The following is an 8,158-nucleotide window of genomic DNA, read 5'->3' as shown; positions in this document are numbered from 1 at the left end:
CAAAAAAATAAGCATACCAGTAACAGAAAAATTGCTGAGTACAGTGTAAGAGCGTATTTTGTTTTACTCATAGAAAAGCTATTTACTCGTGATCAACAAATAGCCTATTCATTATAACGTTTTTTACTAAAAGCATTAAACTAAGTATACACTAAGATAAGCGCATTTGTATTTATTGCATATTTTAAACAGTAGAAACATTAGGCCAACACGCAGGCAAACAAGTGATTATGGTTCGGCAGATGTTGCTCTTGCTAGATTATGCTTTTACTTTCTCAAAGACATCTTTCATACCAATAGTCATCACACAATCTTAACATTCATCATAAATCTGATCCAGCAAAGCGATTATTTACGTTTATATGATGGATCAAACCTGTTTCAAATTCTGATATCGTGTGAAGAATTCATGTCTTTCTTTAGCTTTAAATATATCTAAAATTATCAGAAATCAAGAATTAATGCCAGTACGCCAATTACAACAAAGGAAAATATACAGTGAAACTCTAGGGAATTGAATGTCTTCATTAACCATATTTATATATATCATCCAGCCACATTCTTGAGCGAAGAGATAGTGCAAAGACTTTACACTAGAATATCGGATTGATTTAGTCTTTATATCACAACTCACGCCAAATTCATGCAGAGTAAGACCCCATTTATGATTTTAGTCAGGCAAGTAATTTCATTACGGTGGCATTAATTCCATCTGAAAGGTTATAAATGTAGTGTTATGGTACAGCCGATCATCGCCCTATATATCGACCATTCGGAGCTCCTCGGCCATTTTATCGAAAACAACCTCGGATGTATGCCGGTACATTAGTTGAAGTAGTTCATAAAATTTTGAATTATATCATTAATTAAATGTAGTGTTTTAGAGTTGTATTTATTGATCTAAGTTTAAATTGATTGCCATTGAATTGTATTATTGCAAACATAATTAAGAAGCCCAAGAGTTAAGTCACAAAGTTTAACTGCTAAATAAAATTACTACGCGATCTACTTGCAGCGGACTTAAACGTACCACTTTTCAAGTATGTAAACCGTCCAAATACATCCGAGGTTGCTTTTGAAAAAAATGGCCGAGGAGTTCCGAATGATATATCGACATACGAGGTTTGTCCCAAGACGCCGTAACTAGCCAAGTATAGCACGGTGGAGAACCCACGTGACTTATTTGGTAAAGTGCACGGCAACAAATGTCAACAATTCTCGATTCAGGTAAGGTTTTTAAAGATAACTTTCTTAATATTTGGAGAATTCTTGTGAAATAAAGACCATAAACCCCGCATTTAAGAGCTCTATCTACGGTAACAAAGAACTTTCTCTAATATTCTAAAGTTTTCCTAAAAATCTTGACCAACTGATTTCTCAGAGTTGAAGTCTAAGGCAAAGTACACGGCTTTTGACAAATATATCGGTTTACTTAATGTAAGCCGTAAATAATTCATACAAAAATCTTATTTTAAGCAAATTTTTATAGTTTTCAGCGTGTATTGTTTAATATCTAGTTATTTCAAAGGTAAAAACGAACTAAAACCAAATTGATAAAGTACACGGACATTTTAGGATGATAAAGTACACGGTCATTTTAGTTTATGTTTGAAAGTAGAGTGCGGTTTACAATCTAATAGTTATATAAGCATTTTCTATTCGCGAAGTCAGAATGTTTAATGTTTAGTTTTTATTTAAGTTGTATCAATAAATTTTGCATTATAACGCACACCTAAATAACTAAATATTTAGCAATTATATTTAATGAGGAGTTGAAAGATAGTCTATGGTACTATTTAAGAGAAAGGCTGCCATTATAAGTTCGATTACTTTTAAATATGCAGATCAATACAGAATCATACATACATTTCTTCAAAAATCAGATAGTTTTACTTATAAATATTATTATTATAATCTGGACTGACGGCGAATAAAAGATCTCTCTAGTTAGCGGCCCGTTTGTGGTGATTATAAATTTCATGAATGTTCCTATTTTGATTTAATATAAAACAATAAAATAGGCACATCACAATTAGTTATATATATTTCCACATTTAAAGCATATTGTTCATACCTTTCAGGTAACGCTGAATCTTTTGTTTGGTTCAGTCTGAACAAATATTATCTGATCTACATCAGTAAAACTGCGGTCGTTCGAACAATACAGACAGGAACTCATTGTAAAGATGGAGGCTCGGAGTTAGATGGGAAACAGCAAGGAGGAATGAGAGCACACTATATTACCAACTTACAGGCTAGGACTAAGACTTGAACATCTAGATTAGAGCATGGAACATTAGAATGTTCTAGACTAAAGGCTTAAATGTGATTACAAAATAATTGTGTTTCAAAGTTTGCTGATTATATAAGATACATGCAGTTAAGAGTTTATAGGACATCAATGGGAAAATGACAACAATGCATCTCTAAACCTTGTGAAAATGTTTTATGCTCAATCCGTTTTCATACTAATTTTACACAGCATTTAATTTTTCAGTACTGTAAGACAAACGATGATTTTGAAAGAGCACCATTTGGTAACAGTACGTTTTGCTATTTATCTTAATAAAATGTTAAACTCATCAAAACGTTATCTTAACTCGGCAACAAACTGGAATGCACTAACAAGACCATTGTGATCTTTCAAAGTGCCCTGATTAGGTGAGATTCGCGACACTGTAGACATTTGTGACGTGTCATTCCCCTGTGTCTAGTAGAAATTTGGTCACTGAGATTGGTCGTGTCACCCAATTTGAACCCAAACACATCACAGGTTAGCTTCAATTGGCCGCTTTCGCGTCTTTTATCTCCAAGTCTTGCAAGAGCAGTTTTGCCACAATATTTGCAAACGTGCAACTTTGTCTCGCCGTGATTGCGGCACCTATAAAAAAGACATGTACTGTCACAAGTTAGCGAGAAATGCTGGCAATGTCACTACTTGAATATTATTTATAAAAAACACTATTTTACTTCCACGCAATGAGTGTTTGATCGTGTAATCAGCATCATAAAACTAAACGACCCTGTCCACTAAAACACGGACCACATTATTATGTGAAAAACGCAACCCCTAAAAAACGTTGAAAACACAGTCAGACGACGGCAAATCTTAACCTCCACACGAGGGGTGTCATAATAAAAGTATAACTGTTAGTATATTCTTATTTCTCTGCGAAAAAATAAAGCCAAATCTAACCTGTGTCTGTGTAAACACTTTCCCGCAAAAACGATGGCAATTGACCAGAAGGCCTTCTATCGTGGTCTACTAGATGTTTTTTTTTATTTTATTTAGAAATGCCATTCCGCATTCGTTGCATAAAGTCGGAGTCTTTATATTCTGAAATGAAACAAATATCACAAAATTATAAGTCTATCGAATGAGCTAGCAATCGAAGACATTAAAAGTAAAAGAAAACTTTTCTTTCTCAAAATTGCCAAAATTATGAGTTTTTAAGCAGTTATGTGTTAATGTTTACCATGATGCATACAAACACGTTTTACATAAACGATACGAAAAAGAAGTGGAAAACCCTTTACAAAAACTTCAAGCCCTTTATATGTCAATCGCGAATATATTGTTAATACAGGACTGAATTTTAGTATGATAATACTTGTTTCCATGATTCATGAAAATGAGCCCATCATTTAGGCGACTCCGTCGGTCTAACTGTTAAAACACGTTCATTCGTCCATTGCCACTCCATTACAATGCGTCTTTTCAAACATGGAGTAATGTTCAATAATGAATTTGAAGAATAGAAATAATAAATATATTAATAATAACTCGTTTGAGCACCAGGCAGTGAACTAATGAGTATATACACAGAAGGTTGTAAACGACCATGTACTTTATCAAACCTAAAATGTCCGTGTACTTTATCAATTTGGTTTTAGTTCATTTTCGCCTTTGAAATAACTATAAGAAGTTCAACAATACACGCTGAAAACTTTAAAATACATAAAATTTGCTTAAAATAAGATTTTTGTATGAATTATTTACGGCTAAAATGAAGTAAACCGATAGATTTGTCAAAAGCCGTGCACTTTGCCTTAGATTTCAACTCTAAGAAATCAGTTGGTCAAGATTTTCAGTAAAACTTTAGAATATTAGAGAAAGTTCTTTATTACCGTGAGTAGATCTTTTAAATGCGGGGTTTTTGGTCTTTATTTCACAAGAATTCTCCAAATATTAAGAAAGTTATCTTTAAAAACCTTACCTAAATCGAGATTTGTTGACATTTGTTGCCGTGCACTTTATCAAATAAGTCACGTGGGTTCTCCACCGTGTATATGGATTAATGAAATAACGCGACTTAAACATATGTTTAATGCCACACAAAATTGATGTTTCGTTCCGCTGATTTACCGCCCCTTTTTGAAAATGTAAAACATATATATAATTTTTATCGTGCGATCGCACCTATATTTTCGTACGAAACAGACTTTTTGTGGAAATTAGGTTTTCAAAAAGCTGCAATATAAGAGATTATATTTTTTCTTGTATATTATTTTGTTTTGCAAAGGGAACAAACCGATGCGTGGAGTTATAGTATTCTGAACATACCCTGGTACTGTTCATTTTAATAAGCATAAGCCATTGCATTTACTGTGATAATCAAAACGAAAAGTGATTCAGGTGACGTGACGGTGTATAAGTTGGTTCAAACCTTTTCATAAAGAAGTGTTTAAAAATTGTTATAATTATCTTAGGGCGTTTTTGTTGGTTAAAACTGGTTTCGGTTTTATTTCGGTTTCACGAACTGTGCATTTGTTATTACAATTTCAAATAAAACCAAAACCAGTGTTATCGTTTTTTAACGAAAACCGAAACCGGTTTTCGAAACTATTGAAACCCCTACCGGAGGCGGTTTCATCGATTCGTTCCATCCGAAAACTAGTTTACTTTGAAACCAACATGGCGGAAAGTGATCAACCACGTTTGTTGAAACTCAATCATTTTGATAACAATGCCTTACAATGGGCAAATGAGCTAAATGATAGAGGTTATAATTATAATTAGAAATAATGGCTACATGTAGTAGCTCCGCCATGTTGTTTAAACTGTACACAAAACCATGCATTTGTTACTTCAAGCCAAACTATCAAAACCGAGTTCGAAACTGCTGAAACCATTGACACCAAAACTGAAACTAGTTTGGTATCAACAAAAACGCCCTTAGTAATTGAGTCTATCCATTTCTGTGCTTACTCAAAACAATTGCGTAAATAGAACATATTGAAACAGTTTTTCTTTGACCAATATAGATTAAATTTAGGATTGTGTTCAAACGGGTTAAAGTGCAATTATGTTAAACAATCTGTCTTCTTTATATTTAATATAAGAAAAAAATCGCACTTCACTCGCTTCGGTTTTTATGAAAATTAACAAAATTGTTTTGTGTTTTTCGCTGGCTCGCTCCAATATCTTTCGGCGAAATTCCATGGCCTTAAGCATAAATATAATGTACATATATAATGTACATTGTCAGAAATATTCAGACGGATAGCGTCGCACAATAACAATTTGGTAACACAAACATCACATCTACTGGCATATGGCGCTAATGTTGACGTCATTTCTGACGTCAAAATGTGAGCGTCAGGCCAGAGATTAACACACCAATTCGCAGGCAAATCTTGATTAAGTGCAAATGAGACAGACATCAGTTCTTGGATTCGAACTTTCGACCTCCTATCTGTTCTTTTAGCTGTGGAAAATAAGCAAATTGGAGCGAGGTTGGTAGAGTACGGCGGATGCTGTAACCGCTTATTCCCTGGGTTATCATAAAGAGTGTGACACATTCAGTATATGGCGGCGAACGACCTGAAACGCATATGAATAGGCTATCATGTTATGATATTACACTACTATTACAAACTATGAATGTGTTATATTAAGAATATCCAAATAACACTTTTTCTCCCACCTCAGATTAGAAGATCCAAAAATGTAACCAAGCTAGAAATTCTTTTCTCCCACCTCAGATAAGTAGATCCATTAATTTAACCATGCTAGAAATTCTTATCTTGCCCACGGGCGAAGATAAAATGCCCGTATGGAAATTCTTTTAATGGTCACCACATTGTAATTACCTCCCTTGTTGAAGACTGTCGTCTGTAGCGCATCATGGAAACCTTGTCTGGTGGCAATATTTAGAACTCGAGTTAATTATTTCTCGCTTCAAATGTCACCCAGAAAACAGTTTTCACGCACCTTTCAAGAAATAATGCTTCACACATCTTAGAACTATTTAAAGACCGATCAGACCATTTACATACTCTGAATCACTGCGCGAATATCCATGACAACCACGAATTATTACATATCCGTACGCAATTATTTTCACTAAGCACAAAAGAGTTCCGGCAAAAAAATACATTTTTACTGAATTTTGTTAAACTGAGGTGGGAGAAAAAGCATCTACCATAGCCGCTCGTGTAGGATAGGTTCATCCCGACCCTCGCGCAGGGTGTTTTGCGGAAACTCGGTAAACCTCGTTTCCGCAAAACACCCTACGCTCGGGTCGGAATGAACCTATCATACACTCTCGGCCATGGAAGATACTTATAATCTTGCCAACGGGCAAAGATAAAACAAGAACTCGAATAGAACTCCGTTTTTATTGTCATCACACAATTACCTCCCTTGTTGAAGACTGTCGTCTGTAGCATTGTGGAAACCTTGTCTTGTGGCAATATTTATAATGCTAATCAATTATTTCTCGCTTCAAACGGCACCATAAAAAGTTTGTTCGCACCATTCAAGAAATAATGCTGCACTCTCTTCAGAACTATATAAAGACCGATTTGACTATTAACATAATTAACATAATATGAATCACTGCGCGTATATCCATGACAACAACGAATGGTCACATATCTAAACGCATTTATTTTCACTACTCACTAAAGAGTTCCAGCGAAAAAAAATTTTTAACTTTATTTTGTTTAACTGAGGTTGGAGAAAAAGCATCCTCTATAGCCGCTCGTGTAAAATAGGTTCATCCCACCACTACCCACCACACCTCCCACATAACACCCTACGCTCGGGTCGAAATGAATCTTACACTCTCGGCATTTTAAGATACTTATAATATATAACAAGAGTATCTAGATATAATAATAAATAATACCTAAAAATAGTGTGCATAATATGCTGCGTTTACGGTCTGGCCATGGCCTTGTGCTATTCTTGCCAACAGAGTAATAATTTGAACAAAATTCAACTCTACAACTCAATGCTTTCTGCGAAATGTCTGAAGCAAATTCCAAGGGCCCGTGTCCTATGTTTTAAACAAGCAGGTTGGAAGAGTTCAAATAAACGTTTTCCCACCTGAGTTCAGACAATACTATTTGACCTGATACCAAACCATAGCAATAAACTTTTGTGGGTCCAGTTTTGCTCTGAAAACACATTGTTGAATATATTTAACTATTACCAAAAACGAACTCGAATTTAGAAAGTTTTTTTGCGTAAAATTTCCGTAAGAACAAAACTGCTCGAAGGATTTTCGACGAAACATCCCCCTTGGCAATCATGAAAGGAACATTTTATCACATAGACCAATTTGCTGAGAACATTGCAAAGTTAAAAGTTTTCAACAATAAAGAAAGTGTGCACTTGGTCTAAAATTAAGAACATCATCGTCTTCAATCGCGTGAGCATAACATCTCCGATATGTAATTGGAATGGGAATTACGTTATTTCTAAGGATTTCCTCGTGCAACTCGAGGTTAATATAATTGACCACGGAAACGGTCACATTTCTTTTGCCTTTTATAATGGGAAAATCTTATCCGAATTTAAACCAGTGGCAGTGCTTTACCAAAATGCCGAGACTGGTTCCAAGCATTAACAACGTAACGCACATCAGTAGGACGTTAAGATGGCAAACAACAATCATTTGCATATGTGAACGTTTTCAACAAAAAGATGGAGTCGCAGAATGTCGTAGATTTGGCAGAGCCAGAGTCACAATCACAAGAACAGACCGCTTCATAACGTTAATATACATGCGACGTCGCTTTAAAACAGCATCCAGTACGGCAATGCTGCACTGTTTAAGTATACCAAGTCGCGTCGTCTAAGGCAAACTAACGTGCCTATTCGACCAAGAAGACCTATAGACGCACATGCAATTGCTCTTAAGTTTAAAAC

This window comes from Mya arenaria, chromosome 3, assembly GCF_026914265.1.
Source record: "Mya arenaria isolate MELC-2E11 chromosome 3, ASM2691426v1".
Taxonomy (NCBI): domain Eukaryota; kingdom Metazoa; phylum Mollusca; class Bivalvia; order Myida; family Myidae; genus Mya; species Mya arenaria.
The sequence above is the reverse complement of the archived record's forward strand: the minus strand, read 5'-3'. Positions refer to the sequence as shown.